The sequence below is a fragment of the Esox lucius genome, chromosome 25 (genome assembly GCF_011004845.1).
Source record: "Esox lucius isolate fEsoLuc1 chromosome 25, fEsoLuc1.pri, whole genome shotgun sequence".
Lineage (NCBI taxonomy): Eukaryota > Metazoa > Chordata > Actinopteri > Esociformes > Esocidae > Esox > Esox lucius.
In genome coordinates this window covers 2235279-2248329 of record NC_047593.1, presented here as the reverse complement: position 1 = coordinate 2248329, position 13051 = coordinate 2235279, and positions in this window count along the sequence as shown.

Genomic DNA, 13051 nt, shown 5'->3' with positions numbered 1-13051 from the left:
GGGACCATTAGAGAAATTGTGTAGTAGCAAATGGCTGCTGTGCTCGCAGAGGGAAAGGAGGAGGTAGAATGAGAGACTGATTTCTATTACAAATGTCTTCTCAGTGGGAGAAAAATAATATTATGCCTAGTTCCAATAATGTGGTGTCAAATTAAGGAGGAGTATGTGCTCTTTCATACAAAGTCAAATCGTAATTGTAATTTGTTTTTGGTTTTTGTGCTATCTGTTTGTTTGAATTGTGTGAGAAAATGTATTTTGAGACTTCTCAAAAATCTACTGGTGCATTCTAGAATTATATTGGGGTCTAACAGGTTAAACATCAATAGTTCAATAGATTTCTTTGCATTGAAATAAAAACATATCAGAATTATTTTGGTATCATGGCATGATAGTTCACAAATTAATTCTAATAACATTCGAACTGGGATTCTTTTTGTTGGTGCAGGTGACTAAGGAACATGACAAGGACGAGCATTCTTCGAGTAATGAGGCCAGTATAGCCTATTACAGATATTTTTACAGTCATAGTACCACAATTAAGTTGCTAAATTAGTCCAGTCTATGTTTCAATTACTTTCATGCATTTCTGATTTTTATCTTTCTGTCTATTACAGGGGTACCTGGGATTTGAAGGGTTACATCCCTATCCTAAGAACCTCCAGAATGACTTAAACCTGATGTCCCTGAAACCCTTACTGTTGGCAAGACGAGCTGCTCTTCCTCCTCTACCAGCCCTACCTCCCCTACCAGCCCTTCCTGCCATACCCCCCCTACCAGCCCTTCCTGCCATACCTCCCCTTCCTGCCATACCTCCCCTTCCTGCCATACCTCCCCTACCAGCCTTACCTGCCATACCTGCCCTTCCTGCCCTACCTGCCATTCCTCCCCTACCTGACTTCCCTGCCTTTCCTGCCATACCTCCCCTACCTGATTTCCCTGCCTTCCCTGCCATACCTCCCCTACCTGATTTCCCTGCCTTTCCTGCCATTCCTCCTCTACCTGCCTTCCCTGACTTCCCTGCCTTCCCCTCCTTTCCCGCCATACCTCCCCTACCTAAACTTCCTGCCATTCCTGCCATACCTCCCCTTCCCGCCATACCTCCCCTACCTAAGCTTCCCGCCCTACCTGCCATACCACCCCTACCTGACCTACCTGCCATACCTCCCCTACCTGACCTACCTGCCATACCTCCACTACCAGCCCTTCCTGACCCACCAGCCATACCTCCCCTACCTCCACTACCTGCCCTTCCTGACCCACCAGCCATACCTCCCCTACCTCCCCTACCTAAGCTTCCCGCCCTACCTGCCTTCCCTGCCCTACCTCCCCTACCCCCCCTACCTCCACTACCTAAATTCCTAACTTCCCTATTTGGAGGAAAATAAAAATGTACTTCCAGAAGACAGGAGTGAAAAATGTACTCCCATGCTAATACTAACATCAATAAATCAGTAAATTTAAGAACTGTCTTTATGTATGATTTTTGAAAGAAGTAGGGAAGTAATCCTCATTATATGTGTATTTCTTCCTTTATTAAAATGGTAGTGTGTTGGAGAACAAATAAGGTAGTGACAATGCAATGGACTGCGATTTTGCGATTTTACACACCTAGCAGAAAAAGGGTTTTATGTGTTTGCACTCCAAGATGTTGCTAAGAGCTTCCATCTTATCTTTTATAGGGTAATAATAGATTCTGTTGTTAGGAGGGCGTCTTGAGAGTGTGTGCGTAGTGGTGATTGGTAGTTTACTGCTTTTTAGGGTTTTCATAAAAATGCTAATTTGTGGTAAGCTGTACATATGCCTGTGATATTTAATTTTGATTCATAAGGGCTGGGTCAAGTAAGCATACCAGCAAATTGTTTAGTTAAATTTTTTAGCTAGCTGTAAAAAATAATTGTTAGCAAATTGCCATAGCCTATTAGGTAGCTCAAACCAGGTAGTTTGCCTCCACGATAATGGATATCAGAAAGTGGCTTTGCCAAACTAACCATATAAAGGAGGAGCACAACAAGCAGCTGCAGCACCATCAAACCACCACGGTCGAGGCCAGTGCCAAGGACACCAGCAATGAAATTGCAGAGCTCTAGATTGCTCCACATACACTCTACCCACTCTTCTAGAAACGTTACTAGGATAATGGCTCCACAGCCCACCAAACCGCAGGGCTACTGGAAATTTCATCAAAGTCTGCTACATGACAACAAGTTTATAACCCCAAAAAAAGTTATTTATTTTCGTCATTCTGGATGACATGTCAATCCTGGATGACCTTTTCCAATGTACTCTTAGAGGCTACACAATAGAATACTCAGCTGTAAAGAAAAAAATACCTGGCAGAGAAGACTAAAATAAGAAATGAGATAGAGGAATTAATATTAGTGATAAATAACAGTTAAAAATTGTAAGATAGAGGTTCAAAATCAGTTACTGTAGGTTAGCAGGAAAAAGAGGGACAATAAAATATAATCTATTACAAAAATAAAGTTGTAGCTTGTGCTATAGATGGGACACATTATTTTGCATATTATTGAATGATGAACACGCATTTGTTTATGAGCTGCCAGACATGTAAGAGGGTGACAATTTGCTGAATTTATACTATACAGACTACTGAGTATATCACTCTTGCTTTCATGTTTAATCAGTGACACTTTTTTTGCTGGACCGCATAAGCAGAGCCAGCCAAGAAGAGCTAATGTCGACCTGCTGGCTGGCTGACTGGCTGAGTCCCCCCTTGTTAAATAGCGTAGTGGTTAGAGAAGTGGACCTGTAAACTATAGGTCCCGCATTCGTATCTCCTCACAGGCAAAGCGAAGTACGCATTATTAATTATTACGTCCGTCCATCCATCCATCATCTTCCGCTTATCTGGGGCCGGGTCGCAGGGGCAGCAGTCTAAGCAGAGATGCCCAGACTTCCCTCTCCCCAGACACTTCCTCCAGCTCTTCCGGGGGGACACCGAGGCGTTCCCAGGCCAGCCGGTGGGACGGGACCGGAACAGTTTATGAGTAGACCACACACACTGTCAGGGCTCTCTGCGAAGCACATGACACTTTTGGTGGCCTTCCCTGATTTTCCTGCTAACTCTCAGTGTAAGGCGCTCGTAGACTCAGGCGCAGCTGGGAATTTTATGGACAGCGGTTACACACAGAAACTGCGCATTCCGCTGGTGCCATTGTCTCAACCTAGGTCCATTACGGGCTTAGACAGCAAACCACTAGGCACTGGTCTTGTTGAGCATGTCACGGTCCCCATCACGATGACCGTACAGCACGCCCATACTGAACTAATTTAATTCCATGTTATCCACTCACCTGCTTTCCCTGTGGTGCTGGGTCTTCCCTGGTTGTCGGGACACAACCCGACTATTTCCTGGTCGCAGAGAGTATTGACAGGGTGGTCTCACGGGTGTCAGGAGAGGTGTCTAGGTGTTTCCGTAGGTGCGACCTCGGTGGAAAGTCCAGACAGTGTCTCCACAGTGCGCATACCCCCGGAATATGCCGATTTAGCACTGGTCTTTTCTAAGGCCATGGCAAGTCGTTTGCCACCACATCGGCCCGGGGATTGTGCTATAAATCTAACGGGGAATGCTGTGCCGCCTTATTGTCATGTGTATCCCCTGTCGCAGGCTGAAACGGCAGCGATGGAGACCTACGTGGTCGAATCCCTGCGGCAGGGGCAGATCCGCCGTTCCACCTCGCCCGCCTCCTCGAGTTTCTTTTTCGTGAAGAAGAAGGATGGGGGTTTGCTTCCATGCATTGACTACAGGGCGCTGAATAAACTGACGGTCCGTTATTCATATCCCATCCCCCTTATTTCCCAGTAAATCGAGTCAATGCATGGGGCGCGCTTCTTCACGAAACTGGACCCCAGGAGCACGTATAACTTGGTGAGAATCCGAGAGGGAGACGAGTGGTTGACGGCCTTCTGCACCACCACGGGGCATTATGAATACCTGGTGATGCCGTATGGGTTGATGAATGCCCCGGCAGTGTTTCAGTCCTTTGTGAACAACGTGTTTAGGGACATGCTGGGGCGCGGAGTTGTGCTTTACATCGACGACATCCTTGTGTATTCCACTACGCGTGCTGAACATGTGTCTCTCGTTCGCAGGGTTCTGAGGCGGCTGTTGGAGCATGGCCTGTATGCTAAAGCAGAGAAGTGCGCATTCTTCCAGCGAGCCGTCTCCTTCCTCGGGTTTCAAATTTCCGCCGATGGGGTGGAAATGGAAGTTGATCGTGTGTCAGATGTGCGTAATTGGCCTGTTCCTACCATGGTTAAGGCTGTACAGCGGTTCATTGGGTTTGCCAATTTCTACCGTAGATTTTTACGGGGCTTCGGCAAGGTAGCAGCTCCTATCACTTCCTTATTGAAGGGTGGGCCAAGCCAGATCACCTGGACGGCCGAGGCAGATGAGGCATTTCGCACCCTTAAGAGAATGTTCACCTCTGCCCCGGTTTTGGCTCATCCCGACCCGTCACTGCCGTTCATAGTGGAGGTGGATGCCTCTGAGGTAGGGATAGGTGCTGTGTTGTCCCAACTATCAGGTACCCCTCCTAAGCGTCGCCCCTGCGCTTTTTACTCGCGGAAGCTCAGTGAGGCAGAGCGCAACTATGGCGTCGGTGATAGGGAGCTGTTGGCTGTGTTTAGCGCCTTGACTGTTTGGAGACATTGGCTCGAAGGAGCGAGACACCCGTTTGTAGTCTGGACAGACCACCGAAACCTGGAGTATATCCGGGCGGCAAGGAGACTGAACCCTCGTCAGGCCAGGTGGGCGTTGTTTTTTGCCCGGTTTGATTTCACGCTGTCATACGTGCCGGGTACAAAAAACGCCAAGGCAGACACACTATCTCGGTTGTGCGACGTGGGTGTGAGGCGGGTAGATGAGACACACAATGCATGAGGCCCGCCTCGTGCATTGTGGCGCCGGTTTTGTGGGACGTGGACGCGGACCTTCAGCGGGCGTTGCGTGGCGATCCTGGGCCTCCTGGGTGTCCTGCGGGTCGTCAGTACGTCCCGCTGGATGTCCGCGACCGTCTCATCTACTGGGCCCACACGTCCCCTTCCACGGGTCACCCAGGCATAGACCGTACTGTGCGCTGACTTACCGACAAGTACTGGTGGCCTGGTCTGGCCAAGGATGTGAGAGTGTATGTGTCCTCCTGTTCGGTGTGCGCTCAGTGTAAGGCACCTAGACACCTTCCGGCAGGTAAGTTACATCCTTTGCCCGTTCCACAACGACCATGGTCTCACCTGTCCATTGACTTTTTGACTGATCTACCCCCTTCACTAGGCAACACCACGATCCTGGTTGTTGTGGACTGGTTTTCAAAGGCCTGCCGGTTCCTTCCTCTCCCTGGTCTCCCGACGGCCCTGCAGACCGCGGAGGCTCTTTTCACCCATGTCTTCCGGCACTACGGGGTGCCGGAGGACATTGTATCTGACCGGGCCCCCAGTTCACACCTCGGGTCTGGAACGCCTTTATGGGCCGATTGGGGGTCTCGGTCAGCCTCACCTCTGGGTTCCACCAGAACGTAGCGACGCCCCGGTCTACACAGTGGGCGACCGGGTCTGGCTCTCGACCCGGAACCTCCCTCTCCGCCTGCCCTGCCGGAAGCTGGGCCCGTGGTTTGTGGGGCCGTTCAAAGTCCTGAGGAGAGTGAACGAGGTAACCTATAAGTTACAACTTCCCCCTGATTCGGTCCGTTCTGTCCTCGACTCGAGGTGCCGGGGGTGGGGGGCTGCAGTACCTGGTGGAGTGGGAGGGGTACGGTCCGGAGGAGCGTTGCTGGGTGCCGGCGGTGGATGTTCTTGATCCGGAGCTCCTCGCCGACTTCCATCGTCGGCGCCCTGATCGTCCTGCGCGGCGTCCTCCGGGTCGGCCCTGCTGCCGGAGCCGCGCGTCGAGAGGGGGGTACTGTAACGAGGACGTGCCGACATGGCGTTTGGCGCGCGTCATCGCCGGCCTTCTAGCCACGCCGCTCCTCCTCCCACAGCACTGTCCTGTCTTGTTATTGCACACACCTGGTGTCCATTCCCTCATCGCATATATAAGTTCCTGTGTTTCTGGCTGTCTGTGTGGTATTGTTGCGGTGTACATTGTGTAAGCTGTCTGCACGCTTGTTTTGCGCCTGTGCGCCTGAGTATTTTACGCGTGCCTTTTGAATAAGATTATAGAGATCGAAACTACCTCCCTGTGTTGGCTCCTTATTTTACACACCTACTACACCGGTTACAGTAAGCCTTAACTAAAACAGTATATGGTTTTATTGCGACTGTTTCTGGCATAGAAAAGTTCATCTTCAGTCTCGCTAGCAATTGCTCAATTCTTATCATTATTCCTAGGAAGTTAGTAGATATTAGTAAGCCTATTACTGGCTAATAAGCTGTTAAACAGCCAGTGGCAAAAGCCATACAGTTCATAGACGCTATGGTGGAGGTAAACTTAATAAGAAATGTTAGTCAGTTTAACACAATGTTCAATGATGTCTAACGACTCCAGAAACGTGTAATGCCGTGGCGTAGTGGTTAAAGACAGTGCCTCTCATGTGGAAGACCTAAGTTCAAATCTATTGAGAGCAACAACATTTATTAATTATATTTGTGGGCCGTAAGATTATACAGTATTGCGATTCTCTCGTCTTTTCACTTGATGAAAAAGTTAGTTATCGAATCAATGTCATTCACGAATGAAAGAAAAAAGTAGGTTGTTATGCCATGAAAGAAAAAAATACGTTCTCATGCCATGAAATGAAATAGCTTTGGCAGTTGCTCAATTCCTATGACTATTCCAGGAAGTTAGTAGATACTGGTAAAGTCTATTACTGGCTAATACGCTGTTAAAACGGCCAGTGGCAAACGTCATGAATAAACACGTAGTAGATGCTATTTGTGGTTGAGGTAAATTTATGAAGAAATGTTAGTCAGTTTAACTGTATCAATATCATTCATGAATAGCCAGTTGTTAAAACGGCCAGTGGCAAAAGAGGTTTTATTCAGTAGACACCCGTCAAATGTACAGTTCTGTGATGTAGTGGTTAACGACACAGCCTTCCATGTGATCGACCCGAGTTTGAATCTCGAGAGGGCAACATTTTGTATTGCGGGCCAGATGAATTAGGCTTGCCTCGTTTCTTGTTTTTTAATATCATAATTTCAATATAGCATTACATAGCATGACACTGTAATGAACACCGAGACCTGGGGGGTGTGGTTCCAATTGCGGAGACGCAACTGTTGGTTTATTTCAGTACAGAGGAGTAGGCGGTTGACAAAACCGTAGAGTCGGGCCGGTAGGTTCAGTAACCAGGAAGTCAGTCCACGAAGGCAAAGGCACAGGCAGGAAGCGACGAAGCGGAGAAACCAAAAGCAGGCAGGCAGGTCAGGACACCGAGCGATCCGTCCGCGAAGGTGACAGTACTGACAAGGGTAGACGATAGAGGAATCCAGGGACAGGCAGGCAGGTAGGGATACCGGGTAATCAGTCCGTAAGGGCAACTGCACAGGCAGGTTTCGACAGGAGGAGAAACAAGGGAACAGACAGACGGGTAAGGATGCAGGTCTCTAAATCACACTGGAGGACGGGGACGGGAAGAGAGGGAATGGCAGGCTGGGAGTCAAAACAGGTGAATGCTACGAGCGATAACGGCTTGGCAAGTCCACTACAAACAATACCTCACGAGGGAGTGGAGACAGAGCACAGGTTAAATAGGGGAGGAAACTGGACACAGGTGTTTAGAATTCTGGAGATTGCGATCTGGATTGCTGGCTGCGTTCATGTGCATCGGGGAATGGGAGCGTAACGGTGGTAGGTGAGGAGTGTGGCGGGGAGGAGTTAGACCTGGACTGATGCGAGAACCTCACAGACACATCCTTCTACAGTATTGCTGTGATTAATTCACAGACAGAGACCCCCACCCTATCAGCCAATAACTGTGTGCATAGTAAGTAAGCTTGCTCATGAAACACAATATCATCCATAGCAACAGGGTCAACCCCGCCCTTTCTCTTAGCTTAAAATGTCTCCCCATTCCTTAGGAAAGACTGGTTTCAGCAGCTTTGTGAATAGGTTTTAAGTGAAACATTACCTAGAAACATTTACTGCTGTTTGGGAGGCCTCTAAGTGTTAAGATAAAATGTTTTGTGAATAGGGCCCCTGATTACTGGAAATAACGAAAAAATATGAATATACTTGGCTTGATCATCATACCTGATTTTGAAAAAGTATTTGACAAACTAAGACTAAAACATTAAGTTCTCCATTTATGTAGATGACTCAAGTCTTCTCATATTTCAAAAATTAAGCCACTGGGTTATGTCATTGAGGATCTAGATAACTTTTCCAATCTCTTTGTACTAAAAATTATAATATTATTGGATCATTCAAAGGTACAAGAGGGACTGAATTCTCTTAAACACAATAATGTAACAATAAGTTTATTATGTTTGCAAACAGAGATATACAAAATATAGGTATAGGGAACATCTCTGAGGAAGCTCAGAAAACTAGCAGTACATTTGCAGATAGGGATGTGGTCAGATTCAGTTTGATCCATTCCTAGGTTTAACCCTAAGGCAGATTGCCCCTACTTTTCCCAGGACACTAGGGGAACATTGTTAATAGCCCTTTCAAGGCAGATGGGTCACATGTAGAACAAAGATACACAGGTGGCTTTAACAGCTTAACAGGGGGTTCCATGACTTGCTGATGACTGACAAGGATGTAAACCATGTAAACAAAGACCAAATCCCTTCTCCCACATTCACGACTTTTATCTCTACTGCCTAAGGCACAAAGACTCAGTACTTCACTAATAATTTTATATTATCCTATACATTTATAGAATTCATCAATACATCAGTTCAAGAAAATGTCTACAAAACTACCTACGCCAAGATAAAAAAAATTTAGTCATGTAAAAAAAAATGGTTATTACAGACAGTAAAATACTTCCATACAAGCAACTAGTTGAGGTATATGGAGAATCATGTTTGGTTCCAATGTGTAATTAGGTCATTGGCAGTCCTGCGACAAAAATGGAAGCATAAATGAAAACAACAAATAGGATTGAATTCTACAGTTGAAACTTATATAATGTCTTGCAACAAAACAATTCTCATTATTTGGGAAATCGTAGACAGATTCTCAATCCTCCCAAATTATAGATAGGAATATAAGTTGTGGTAGAAATGTTCTTATTCTATAGTACATTAATATCATATTTTAGTAAGGCCATTGTGTGTTTCGACTCTCCTCACTTGTACAGGATGTGCCTACAACCGATAGCTATAGTTTTGGTTAAACATCTCAAGGGCTGTAAACATCTTATCTTTCTATGCCAAAGACATGTAGATTAACCATGCAAAGGGGGGGACACATTGGGCTCTACTGATTTTGTATAGGCCTGAGCTGAACCTTCAATGGAAAGCTTTTGACTTGACTCTGTTGAGTGTTGTTAACTGCTCCAGGTTTGCAAATCTGGAATAAAGCTTTACTTGTGAAAATGATCTACAGTCTCTGTGCCTTTCCCATTTAGTAATTTCCACAACAAAGTCTACCAAGTATACCATAGGTATCTAAAATACGCCACAGCATGAATGTGGGCTAAGAGCATCAGTTAACGATAGACTCGAATTTGTAAAATGACACGTGTTGGGAGATCTCATTAACGAGAATAAACTCAAATAACTGTTTGAGATATATTTAACCTAACAGGAGACATATCAAAAACACTCCCCCAAATCATCATTAGCATTACCTTACGTTGGCTAACATAATAAAACCAAAGGACAGGAATTATCACAATTAACCAATGCAAAATTACCGAATGGATTAGGTGTTGCCATCTGTTGTTGTCAGTTTTGCAACACAAACAAACATTCTACAACACTGTTTCCAAAAAAGTTGCGACACTGCGTAAAATGCTAATAAAAACAGAATGTAACAATGTGTTAATCATTTATTCCCTATATTTTAGTGAAAATAGTACAAAGAAAACACCAAATGTTGAACCAGTTTAGACTCTTCCACAATGGAGCCACGTTGCTGTAATACATGCAGCATTTGGTTTGGTAGTGTCTTGATGAAATAAGCAAGTCTTTCCCTGAAAAAGACATCTGGATGGCTGCGTATGTTACCCCAAAACCTTTATATATTGTTCAGGATTAACGGTGCTTTCACAGATTTGCAAGTCACCAATGCCATGTTCACTAATTCATCCCATACCATCAAGGATGTTGGCTTTTGAACTGTGCGCTGATAACAAGCCGGATGGTCCTTTTCCTTTTTAGCCCAGAGGATGCAGCGTCCATAAATGCGAATTTTGATCCATCAGACCACAGGGCAGTCTTAAATGAGCTCGGGCTCAGAGAATGCAACAGCATTTCTGGATTTTGTATTCATATGGTTTCTTTTTTGCCCAGTAGATATTAAAAACCAACATCGTTTTTTTGAATATTCGGTGTACAGAAATTTCTCAGAATTCTCAGAGATGATATTTTTGTAGATTGAAATCCCCAAGCTCTTTGCAATTTTACGTTGAGAAACGTTATTCTTCAACTGCTGCACTATTTGCCTGCTCAGTCTTTCACGGAGTGGTGAAACCCTCCCCATCTTTACTTCTGAATGACTCATCATGTTAGTGATTTGAAATAGAAACACTGCAGATAAATGTTCTTAATATCTTTAATTTCTTGACATTTCTTTTGTCATTTATAAACGTTGCGTAGGCAGAAAAAACGAACTTGCCGGGAGAATGTGCAGTCCTCCACAGACACCTTGACCCATGGTTACGTTCAAAAACTCAAGAAAAGAGAAACTGGGACACATTTGGCAGAAGGATTAAACTCGAGAAACACTTTTAAATTGATAACACTGTTTAAAATAAATTGAAATATTACCTGTCACATATTATATACATAGAGTTCCCTGGATTGCACACGAAAAAATATGATTTAGGATAATAAATACAAACAGTGATATCTGTTTTTGCAAAAGAAACTTTCAAATATGTTGTACAGATTAATCGGGAATCATATTTGATTGGAATCATACTTTATTAATCATATATATTGATTATTAACAATACTTGCATGTTATGAAATGTATTATCATAACTAATAAGGGGAGCAGTAGGACAAATTATGTTTTGGCCGGATTCTGACTCAGAGGAGGAATACCGCTACAGTCGCCCACTGGAGGGCTGGCCAGCCATGTAACAAGCCCTCGATCCAGCCCAGCAGCATCCCTGGCGGTAATGATGGCGGCAACCAGCCTGGAGACAACTCCAAACAAATTTTGGGGGGGTCCCTGCTACCACCACCAGAGGGGTGGGCTGATGACCCCCTGTTGCCAGCCCTGGAGGTGTGGGCCAACAAGTCACAAGCCGCCACTACGAACGGACTGGTTGGTTCAAGGGGTCCCTGCTGCCACACCCGGAGGGGTGGGAAGATTAGCCAAGTTTAGTGTCATTATGCTAATTGGTTCCTCTGTGTTTTATTTGCCCCCTGTGGTGTGAGTGGTGTGACCGCGGTCAAAGGGATTATGGGGATTCATATTTTTATGAGTTTAAAGGGTTCATTTCCAGAGATCACAGGTGTCTATTAGGGAGGGCTGGGTTTTATGAGGTTGACCCCAGGATGATTAAATTTGAGTAATAGAAGTGTTTTATGTATGTTTTAATGTTTCTGATGATTTTTTAAGGGGTCTGGGTTTCTTGGGGAAAAGGTAGGGGTCTTTTTAATTCCTATTGGATTTTTCCAGAACAATAAAAGGCATCCCCTCAAAAGTGATTCTGTACTTCAGGGAAGGGGTTGAGCAGGAAATAATGTGTCTTGTGACTAGGATGGATACCTGTTTGTTTGTTTCTAAAGTGAAGCTGTTTTTCAAGGATGCCCTGGATGTTTAGGATGTGTGTCTGTTTTTTGGGTTGATTACCTTTAGGCTACGCATTTTCAAAGAGGTTATTCTTAGGAGGTATATTTTGAGTAATAAAAAAAGCTAGTGACTAAAAAGCTAGTGACTAGAATTCTGAGAGGGGGGTGATCATAAATGAGCTGTCCATTTTCTTTTGGGAAGTGGAGTCTTGAAACGTTTCCATAGGTTGAGACTCATAAACAATTAAGATTCTAGGTCCAACCAAGGGGTTGGATGCACGTTTCAATCGTGGTGGCCTGTTTTCTTAAAGGGATAGTTTGTGTAAAAATCCTTTTCATCCATAAAAATCACTTACCAGTAGTTAGTCTGGAATGGACATAGTCATTTTTTCCAACCATCCATTATTCAGCTCAGTTGACAGCTGTAATCATCATCCAAATTCATGAATGGAAACTGTGCATCCCACTGCCGCTAAGCTGCATTGCAAGCGGAAAACTACTCCAAAACACTCTAAACTAAGACTAGTGGTGTTACTCAAAGAATATGAGTAACTATTCCTCGAAAAAAGTTATAGGTTTTGTGATATATTTGTATTTTTAAATAAACAAATTCTTCCTGTGTTTACCGGTCAGTTTTGTACACAAATGCATCAATCCACTCATTCTTTTGGTATACGTCACAGTAAACAAAGGTTAGTATTTGCTAGCTAGGAAGGAAGTTACCTATTTCATCATTGATATTCAGCAAAGGACAGTCAAAGTCTACTTGCTTGAGTGACAAAGGAAAATACATATGTATCATGTCTGACTTTTTCCAGGGGATAGGATACACAGGGGAGGAACTGACTGAACTAGAAGCTAGTAGAACAACAGCTGCACAATGGGGGAGATGGTGGGGAGATGGTGAACCAGTTAATCCTCAACCCTCGCCCACAATGTCTGGAGGATAGTGGTGTAGCTGTGGATTGTGTAATCTAATGCCAACTGAAACGGAATGCTTTTGTTGCAACAAATGGGAACCAATGATTCTAATGCTGGAGACCATGAATGACCCAGTCCCTGAAGCTGAACTTGTTCTAAGATGTGTGGTTGATCATCCGGATTTAGTAGGTTGCTACTTTGCTGGACATAGCCGAACAGGCAGGCATTTATCTGATGAAAGTATTTTGGCCAACAA